Raw genomic sequence first — 10,572 nt, forward strand, 5'->3', positions numbered from 1 at the left:
TATATATATATATATATATATTAAATAGAATCACACTGATTATATTTGTTATGGCATGTGTCTACATGTCTCCCCTAAGCCTTATGTGAGTACAGGTGGGGTTTTTAAGAGGTGGCTGGGTCTAGAGTATGTAATGCTGGGATTAAATGTGTGATGCTGGCATCAAGGATGAATAATTACTAAACTAGTCCACTTATTGGTTTGGTATACTTCTGAGAGTGGATAATAGTAAGACCCTCCCTGGGTGTAAATGGAACCTGACCTAGCCTGGACAGAATATAAAGGACAGAAAGAGGGCAGCTGTGGCTGCTTATTGCTTTTCACTTGTTGCTTGCTGTCTGCTACTTTCTGCCTTCTTCCTTCTTCCTGCCATGAACTGTTTCTCCTCTGCCATGCCACCCTGCCCTGGAAGCTGCCAACTATGAACTGAAATCTCTACAAACTGTGAGCTACAATAAACCTTTCCTTCTTTAACTTTGGGTGTTGGGTATTTTGTCTCAGCAACAAGAAATGTCAGAATATTTTTCTGATTTTTTAAAAAAATTATGTCTTTGAGCTTTATTCATATGTGCCTATAGCCATAGCAATTTTTATACCTATAAAATTCTATTGGATAGAAATACTCCTATGCATTTATTCTACTGTTGGTAGGTTTGGGGAATCTTTCCAGTTTATTGCTATTACAAAAAATGTTGTAATTCACCTTTTTTCTTCCATTTCTTTGTATGCACACATCCAAGAGATTCCTTGTAGCACATATCTAGAACTGGAATCTTTGTGTCTTCAGGCATATTCATCTTCAATTTGACTAACTGGCATTAGTTGATTTCCAGAGTGACTGAACAAATTTCCACCCTCTGCGGCAATCTGAAATTTACTGCTATACTCATCCTCACCAATGCATGGTACCTATTTTTATAATTCTTAAAAACAAGGGCAAGAATCTCTTACACTTCTGAATATTTTTCTTTACATACAGCTAAATACAGAGCAGATACTTAAAAGAAATTTCTAATTGTTTGATTTGAGTAGATTCTATACAAAGACAACTGTGCTCAAATATCCAGTAATTATTTACATGCATAGGTTAAAGCTTTGCTTTTATTTTTAAATTAATGAATACATATATAAACATATATTCAGACACATATATTTACATAGAAGAACATGGATGCATAATTTTAGTAACACAAAAAATAGGAGCAAGTGAATAGCATTTTCTTAGTTAAGAGAGATTCTGGAAAATCTCCACCTCCCACACATGTGCACTGTGTGTTTTTATATGTGTGTATGTGGATGAATACATTCACCTCCTTATATATTTACATTTGTGAATAAAACAGATTTTGAAATACTGTCACTTGAACATAATAATTCCACTTCACGAGTTTAGCACTTGGAACCACTGGCTACCAGTTCTGATTTATCAATTTGTATAAAAATCAAGTTAAACACACATACCTTAAAGTGAGCTTACAAATGTACCTTACTACTCAGGAATAGGAGTTGAAACTCTAAATTTATTCTTTCTGTGTTTAAAACAGATTGTCATCCTCCTACTACCCCCACCAATTTAAAAGCAGATCTGCTTTAAAATATAAAACTTTTTTTCAATTGTCGGCAATTTCAAGTTAAAACTTGAGACATTTAAAGCTAAAAAATACTGTACTTGTGCAATTTCAACAACCAGCAAAAGGTAAAGTTTTAAATTATAGTTCTAAAAAATGAAAGTCATTCCTTACTAATCAAATATATAATTTTCATCTAAAATTAACATTACTGAAGTAAGTTATATTAAAAATAATATGACAAATGCATTTGGTATCTCATAATTTTGGGGGAGAAGAAATGCTTTTCAGACTTCAATCAAAGAAAAGCTTTATTCTTCCAGTTTAAAAATTGAATAAGTAACAGAGAATATAAGCTTTCTATTATCACCCTGTTGGTATTTTGTAAATGCTTCTAATATTTAAAATACTTGGTTTGTTAACAACATTTCATCCATGATCTTAATTTCATTAAGTAAAAATGAAGTGGCTGGGTTCTATGAGGGCTGATAATCTGCACAAATATGAAAGCTCCATTTTATTTTGCACTATATAGACTTTAGCTTTACAATAAATACACATATGTTTGACCATGGCTATCTAATAATTGAAAGATCCTGAAGCCTGAATTTTAGCACTTGGCCCTGACACTTGATAACTGAGTGACATTTCAAAGTCTTCATTCCCACATTTAAAAACATATAATAATAACTTCTGACTATCTCACAAGTCTGTCTGGGAATATGAAGTGAAAGAATCTTTGTAAATGCAATTAGTAAGCCATAATATGCTAAACAGATGTAAATTATCTTATGTTCAAATTCCAGCTTTATTTTTTAATATCTACATGACTTACACAGCAAGTCATTAACTTTTTAAAGCCTATTTCCTTACCTTTGAAAATGGTAGTTTGGCCAGGGGTGGTAATGCACACCTATAATCCCAGCACTCAGGAGGCTGAGTCAGGAGGATTGCTGTGAGTTCGAGACCTGCCTGGGCTACATAATGAGTTCCAGGTCAGTCTCAACTACATAGTGAGACTCTGTCTCAAAAAACCAAACAAAAAAAATTGCAGTGTGATGAGACTTAAATGACAAAAATACATCTAGAGAATTTAAGCACAGTATAGGTGGTAAGGGGCTCAGTAAAAGTAACAGTATTTCTTAACTAACTACCCTTATCAAGAGAGAAATTGTTTATAGTTGTCCTTCCAATAATTACAATCAATTATACCAAACTATCTACATGATAAATGATCTACACTTAGGAGAGAGCCAAACTGGATAACGTACAAGCTATAGCAAATGCATGCATCTTTTCTCTATAGAGCCAACCAGCCAACATGAAAACTGAACCTTGTACTTATTGGGTAACTGGTGAAGCAACCTGGACAAAAACTATATAAACAAATTTCCCATTCCAAGAATATTGTTGCCAAGGCCAAGGATCAGCATTAGTACAATTTGATGAATAAGACACTCAAAATGTTTGGGTAAGAATATTGTGAATTTCTTACAAGGACATTGCAGTTGGGACATTTCTTTCTCTCTGCTTTTGTTTTTAATATCATCCTCTCCTTGCAAATCTGTGTTCTGTACTTCCTTATTGCTCCTCTCTACAACCAAATGGCTTTCGCCATCGTCACTCAGTTGTGATTCTCCATGTTGTTCTGGGTGTTTGGCAAAGTGGGTCACCATAGAGAAGTGCTACGTGCTACCTCTCAGGGTTTAATTCACCTTCCCCTGCAGCCCTGGGCATCAGACATCTCCAAGTTGTTTATGACCTAAATTCAGATCTACCATGTGCCAGGGACACCAGACAGCTGTATTGGAAAATTCTGGTTCTATATGATGCTAGCTGTTTAGGTGATTCCATTAAAAAAAAAACAAAACAGTCAAAGAGTTTAGAAATTGTGGTGTGGTGTATTGTAGTAGATGGCATAGAGAATAATAGTAGTGTAAACCAAGTAGCTATTATTTCTGTGCAAGCATAGAGAACTGTGTATTCTCAGGTGCCACTGTGTCACACTAACTTCTGATCTTATCCCAACCAGTTGCACAAGTACTGGAAATCAAACACCTGATTATTTGTTAATGCAACTGGGGTAATTCAAGCGTTGTGATTTAATGACTAAAATATACACACATATTCCATTTCAGGCTAAACAATGTTTTCCTTTCATATATGAGTTTGTTGTGATAATAAATTTCATATTTTAAAAAGCCTGTGTGATTCTATACTTTGTCTCACTGATGATAATTTATTGTTTTGTTCTAAGAAAACAATGCAAACTCCAAGAATATTAGCCTAATTCTAAATTTGAGGAATTGTCCATGGTGTCAGTAAATGACAGCATGCCTTTGGGATGCAAGATGATTAAAGGCATTCATATCACATCATATCCTAATATAAAAATATTATAGTAGCATACACTTTATAAATTAAAATATAGATTCTAATCACTCTAATTTTCCCTAGGGAGAGGGTTTTGTCCACTGCTTGAAGATAATTTGGTTGGTATTTGGTAGGTGTGAGCTCAATGTCCAAAACGTATTTGATACTCTTTTGGTTATGTATCAGCTAAAAGAGTTTGCTACAATTGTATAAGAACACTGATGAAGAGAAAAACATTTATTTTGGCTCAATGAACACTTAATGACCATCGACTCTATATCAGGTACCAGGATGGGAACTGACAGAAAAAAAAAAAAAAGCATCAATGTCCAAAACGTATTTGATACTCTTTTGGTTATGTATCAGCTAAAAGAGTTTGCTACAATTGTATAAGAACACTGATGAAGAGAAAAACATTTATTTTGGCTCAATGAACACTTAATGACCATCGACTCTATATCAGGTACCAGGATGGGAACTGACAAAAAAAAAAAAAAAAGGACAGCCTTTTATAGTCTTGTCAACAAGCAAGCATAAAGATAGGTCATTCAAATAAAACATATTAAATGCCATGATAGAGCTGTGCTCAGAGCCATGTGAGTACAGACAGGGAACTAGAATCTTCCTTCCTGAATCGTAGACTCACTAATCCAACAGCCTCTGATTATCATTAACTTCTCAATATATTCAAGACAAAGCTCAGAAACTGCCCCATTCAAGTCATTTTAGGTGACATTCGTTTTCTCTGACCTCCAGAGTCTGTTCTGCTCAGAGTGAGAGTAGTCTTCAAACAATAATTGAGAGGGTGGATATTTAACCCAGCTCTACCCTCACTTAGGCGAAACAGTTCAGAGGTAGGACAATGCTGTAATGTACTCTACATTTGTCCTATTGAAGTTCTGCATACTGAGGATCACTGCGGTAAAAATGAGTCAAATGGAAGGCCCTGGATATTCCTATTGTAACCAGGATTGTGAAACACAAGCAGTACTATATCCTTGGTGGAATTTCAGAGATTAGTTCCATGATCAAAAATGTGACAAAAAGAAGGGATAGTAATAACTATCACATTTCTGTTCAATTTACCTTTCTGACCCACACAAAAGTTGGCTGATCTTGGTGAGTAACTGTATATTATTGTATACTTAGGTGACTCTAGTTGTAGCTGCAGCTTAGATGTAGTCCCCTTTCTGGAACTCACTGAGCCCCTGGCACCTAGTGTGCTGCCATTGATCTGCTAATGCCTCTTCTCCCACAACACTTTGTGGATTCCCCTGAAATAGTTTCCCCCATCTGATATAGCTGCAGGCCTACGGCAACTCTCCTGTTTTCTGCCAAGACATGAGTCCACAGAGTTTGAGAATCTAGAGAGCCCACCTAAAAATCACCCTGGTCTACTGCATTTGGCAACACTATATTTGTTGCATCTGGTCAGGATCTGAGTAGGAAGTACCGAGTATTTTAAATCACTTAGTAAAACGGAAGCTGAAGAATAAGAGATGAATCCCACGCAAATCCAGGGGACTATTACCTAGGGGATATTCTTCAGGGTCACAAGGTACAGGACATCTCAAGATATCTCCTCCCACGTGAAAGACAGGTTACTGTACCTTGCAGAGTCTGCCACTAATGGAAAGGCACATAAAGGAGAAGTGAACATTTTTGGAATTTCTTTATGATGATGCTGGGACTTGAACCAAGGACCTTGCACATACTAAGTAGGTACTCCACTCCACTGAACTACATCCCTAGCTCCCTTTTGAGACTTTAGGGACATTACAGTATATACTACAGTTGAGTATGCTACTTAGATCTCACTTACAAAGCTGCCAGTTCTAAAACGAATTGTAGGCTATAGTGTAAGATGCTTTTCTTTGTCACCCAGCAGACCCAAAGACACTTGGAATGTCTATGGCGAATGAAACACCACACGAAACCTCTGGCAAGCAGCAACTGGAGAATCCTACAGAGAACTCAGGTTGAACCAAATCTTTGCCCCTTCTCCAAAGAGCATCCACTATCAAGGAAAATTTCAATAACCACATAGAAAAAAGGGGCATGTTCTGTACATATATTTTAAATTTTATTAGTACAGTACATAATGAACATTCATTGTGGGTAGTTGGTGCATGTACATCAAACATCTTGATTCTTCTTATGTCCTCTCCCTTCCCCTCTCTTCCCCCTTTATCACTTGGTCTCCTCATTTGCATAAGATCTATATCTCTGTTTCCTATTACCTATCTTTTATTTAACTATTTAAGGTGTTTATATTTTGGGTTTCTTATATAAGAAAAACCATGTGATATTTAAGCTTGCATGTCTGATTTCTTCCACTTAACACTGTGGCCTCAAGATTTACCTATTTTCCTATAAACAATTCAAAATTCATCCTCCTTTAGAATACAGTAGTACTCCACATTTTCTTCATCCATTCATCTGTTAATGGGCATATAGGCCACTTCCAAGATTTAGCTATTATGAACTGTGCTGCTATAAACGTGGATATGAATGTACCACTATAATATGATATTTTGTATATTTTAATCAGTTCCTTTCACCGGCCACCAGAGAGCTAACTTATGACCCCATATATAAAATGGTCACAATAGCAAGAGAGGAAGTTATTTATAGGCCTAACATCATGGACTGGCCTAACTCTTGTTCTGAGTCCCTATGGGGCTGTAGCACTACACTAGCACCAGACCCAGGGAGATAAACCAGCTATCTGGTACAGTCCGATTCCAATGGATCCCTACATCTGGAGAAGATAGAGATTTTTGCCCCATTAAAACAGACATTTTTAAAATATGGATTTGTTTTCTCTTTTTGTGACAGTTTTATAAATACACATCACCATTTATGGGCTTTCAGGTGTCTTACTCACAATCATGGTATTCCACACAGCAACATTCCTGATCAAAGGACTCATTTTATAGCCAGAGAAGGGCAGTACTGGGTTCATTCCTATTAAATTCCCTGCCCCTACTATCTACTGTGTCACCCAGAAGGAGCTGGCTTAATAGAATAGTAGACTATCTTAAACTCATTTAAAATGCAATATAAAATATTCTGAGTCAGCAACTGACAGATGGTGCTGTCTCTTCTGCAACCAGATTATATGGGCCTAGGAATCAGGGAAGAATGGATCTCCTCAGTTACACCTACTGCCTCTGCACAGAGGTTTTCCTCCCATACCTCAAAGTTTCCGTTGTGTTGATTGGGAAGTCTTGGTTCCCATGGGCAGAATATTTTTGCCAGGAGACATGACGGTGGCTCACGTAGAATTGAAAGCTGAAGCTAACATCTGACCCTTTCTTTGGCTCTTTACACTCCGGGCTAGATAATTTCTCCAAATTACTAAGGAAACATTGAGACGAAGCAGGGAGGATTTTGTCTGGAACCTGAGATCCTTTGAGAACCCTTTTTAGTATTTCCATGTGCAATGATGAAATTTAACGGACAAATGAAGCAATTTTAAAAAGAAGTCAGGACAAGTGAATATTCAAATGCTCGATATCAAACATTTGGATCACAGTGTTAGGCAAAAATAAAACCCAACTACTTGAAGTCCTCCCTAAGGACAAATGAAACAGAAAGGAAAGGAGAAGTTACTAATATCAATGTTAAGACTGTTGGGCTGGGGATTTAGCTCAGTGGTTCCACCTCCTGTCTTGTAAGCATAAAGACCGGAGTTCGACCCCCAGTGCCAAAAAAAAAGACTGTGGCAACTTTAGTATTTCTCACACTATACATGTTTTTGTGTATGTGTAGAAATGGATAGATAAACTATCTCACAAGTTTACTGGGTGTTAAGTTTATAATTGAGTCTTCAGTAGAAGAAATTTAGATGCGACTCTGACTGAATTTGAAGAATAATTGTCCTGCTCCAGGGAGGCGTCTGGGCTCTCCCAGATATCAATTCAATGATTATTAGCACTTTGGGTCCCCTCCTTTTGGGGGAAGGGAAGATATGTTCTTTTGTACAAAAGATAATTGAATCATGTTGGGAAAAAATGTGGGGGGTTTTATTGTTGCTGGTGGTGGTGGCAGTAGTGGCTGGAAAAGCAAGTATAGTAGGGTAAGTATGATACTGAGTAGCCAGGAAGTGGACCATATCGGTTACCAAGCTATTATCTCTCAGATGCAAATGTGCCCTTTCTTACTGCACTTAATGGTGCTGGTTGAGGAACTTTCCAAACCACATGTTTTTTTGTTTTGCCAGCTGGCTTCCTGCTAAGTACTACTGATAGGGTATTCTAGAAGGATACTGCAAAGGGGGGGGGATGAAGAGACTTGCCTTGCATTTTCTTTCTGCCTGCTTTTTGTGCCTGTGAGTTCTACCCCAGCACCGTTGCTTCACCCATTTTTTTTCTTCCATAGCAGCAGCTCAACTGCAATGTTTGAATTTCAGCTCTACAGGCCTCTACAGAAGCTTTGGAGTTTTCGTCATTCCACCCTCTTCTCTTTAATCTACGGCCTTCAAAATGGTAGTTGCTTCCAGCAAATGCTACTTCCATAATAGCTTAATGTTTTCCCCTTGTGTTTTTGGTTACCCAGGTGACAACTTTGTTCCTGGTGAATGAGTCCTTGCGTTAAATTCTCTGAATGTGGCTTCTGTCTTCTGACTGGATGCTCACAGGCACCTTCCCAGGATTCCCATCCCCCTGTCCAGGGAGAAAGTCTCTCCTGTGGTATTATCAGCAACAACCCCTAGCACAACAATTGCCACATATTCCCGCTAAACAGAGGACTCTACAGTGACAGATACATCTCTAAATTGTTCATCCTGTCACCTCCCTTTTCTAGCACATTGCCTAGAAAACAGACGTTCAATGAATATCTGTTAAACAAATAAAAGGATGATTTGAGCAGGTTCTCCAGGAGAAGATAAACAGAGGAGACAGCTAGAGGTACTCCTTAGCTCAGAGTCTTGCTAACATTTTGATCTCAGGATTCCTTTATATAGTGATATTCTGGTACATGTTTAATAAACAACTTCCTTTGAAAAGCTCTGATTTGTAGCATGTGCTGATCTCTGTTTTGTAAATACTTCCTGTGTGGACAATTTCAAGCCACCAACACAAGGTCATTGCATACAAACCTGGAAAGCTGTGTACAAGAGTGGCTCTGATAATCCAGGGCCCACCAGCCCCGGTACGCTGACACCTTCCATGCTTAAATGTTATAAAGGACTACAGAGAAATTAAATTATGTGTTCTGCATCTAGAGCATTCAAAATTCAATTTATGCTATTACTGTAATAATCTCAAAGAAGGGAAAGAAAAAATATGACAAAAGAAGGAAAAAATGGAAACAAAGTTTTTGTAAATAGGGCAGGGTCAAGGAAGGGAGGGCAGAGGAATGGGGAAAAAACAAGAACCAAGATATATGTACAGGTACAAATTCCCAATGATGAATGCGACCATAAAATATACCCCAAAACTTAATGAAAAAAATAAATATGAATACTCTGCCTGAAAAATAAAATAATAACCTCATTACTTATTAACATAAAGCATACTTCAATAAAACATTGTTGGAGACCAGAGGAGAAATGAGACCTAATTGGCTTCCTCTGTGAGCACAAAGGCGAAAGGCCGCACGCAGGGGTGATTGGATATTAGGGAAAAGTTAAGGCAGCTGAGGTTAAGTTGTTTACCACAGAATGTTCTAGTGGACACTGGAAACCAGATGAATCCTGTGTTACTTTGATTGCTTGTGTTTGGGTGAATAAAGGTGAGAGGAGCCAGATGCTAGGGGCTCCTCTGCTCACTAAAGACGAGAGCCGGCTGCCCAAGATTAGGCTGATTCCCCATGTCTTTGTCATTCATCCTCATTTGACCCAGGGTCAGGGAGAACCATGAACAAGGCCACCCGGGTAGGCTGGACACAGGTGGTGCCCCAACATAGGGCTTGGGACGTAGGCAAAGCATAACAATGTTTCCCCAAAAACAAACAAAAAAGCATTGCTTTACATTTTGGCAAATCTGAGAGATGTGTGGGTTAATAGAAAATAACTTGGGCTGGCGAAAAGGCTCAGCAGCAAGAGCGTTCCTCACACACTGAGGCCCTGGGTTCAAACCGCAGCAACACCCCCCAAAACTGGATTCTCATATCTGCTTCTGTATTTATTCTTTTGTGATATGTTGACTTGATTTAAATGTATGAGGAAATCTGGCCCCATTACAGAAAAAGAAGCATATCTATTGAATAGCACGTCCGGGTAAGTGGGTGTTTTCTCAGACATTACACTGCAATTTAAAAATTGACAGTTTCTTGAAGGTTAGTTATAATGTAGAATCTGAAAGTATATAATAAAATTTTAGACCCTGTTAAAACAACATCTACAAGTTTATCTTGTGTTTTGAGTGGATATGTTACCCGTGCATGATTTTCTAATTTAAAGCACTGGTCAGCCAGGCATGGTGGCGCATGCCTGTAATCCCAGCACTCTAGAGGCTGACGCAGGAGGATTGCTGTGAGTTGGAGACCAGCCTGGGCTACATAGTCAGTTCCAGGTCAGTCTCGACTACACAGTGAGACCCTGTCTCAAAATAAACTAACAAACAAAAATAAAACACTGGTCTTTTGGTGGGATTTGTTGTTTTTTGTTTTTGTTTTCCTTGAG

Source organism: Fukomys damarensis, unplaced genomic scaffold (genome assembly GCF_012274545.1).
Source record: "Fukomys damarensis isolate Sample0158 unplaced genomic scaffold, DMR_v1.0_HiC HiC_scaffold_32, whole genome shotgun sequence".
NCBI classification, from domain to species: Eukaryota; Metazoa; Chordata; class Mammalia; order Rodentia; family Bathyergidae; genus Fukomys; species Fukomys damarensis.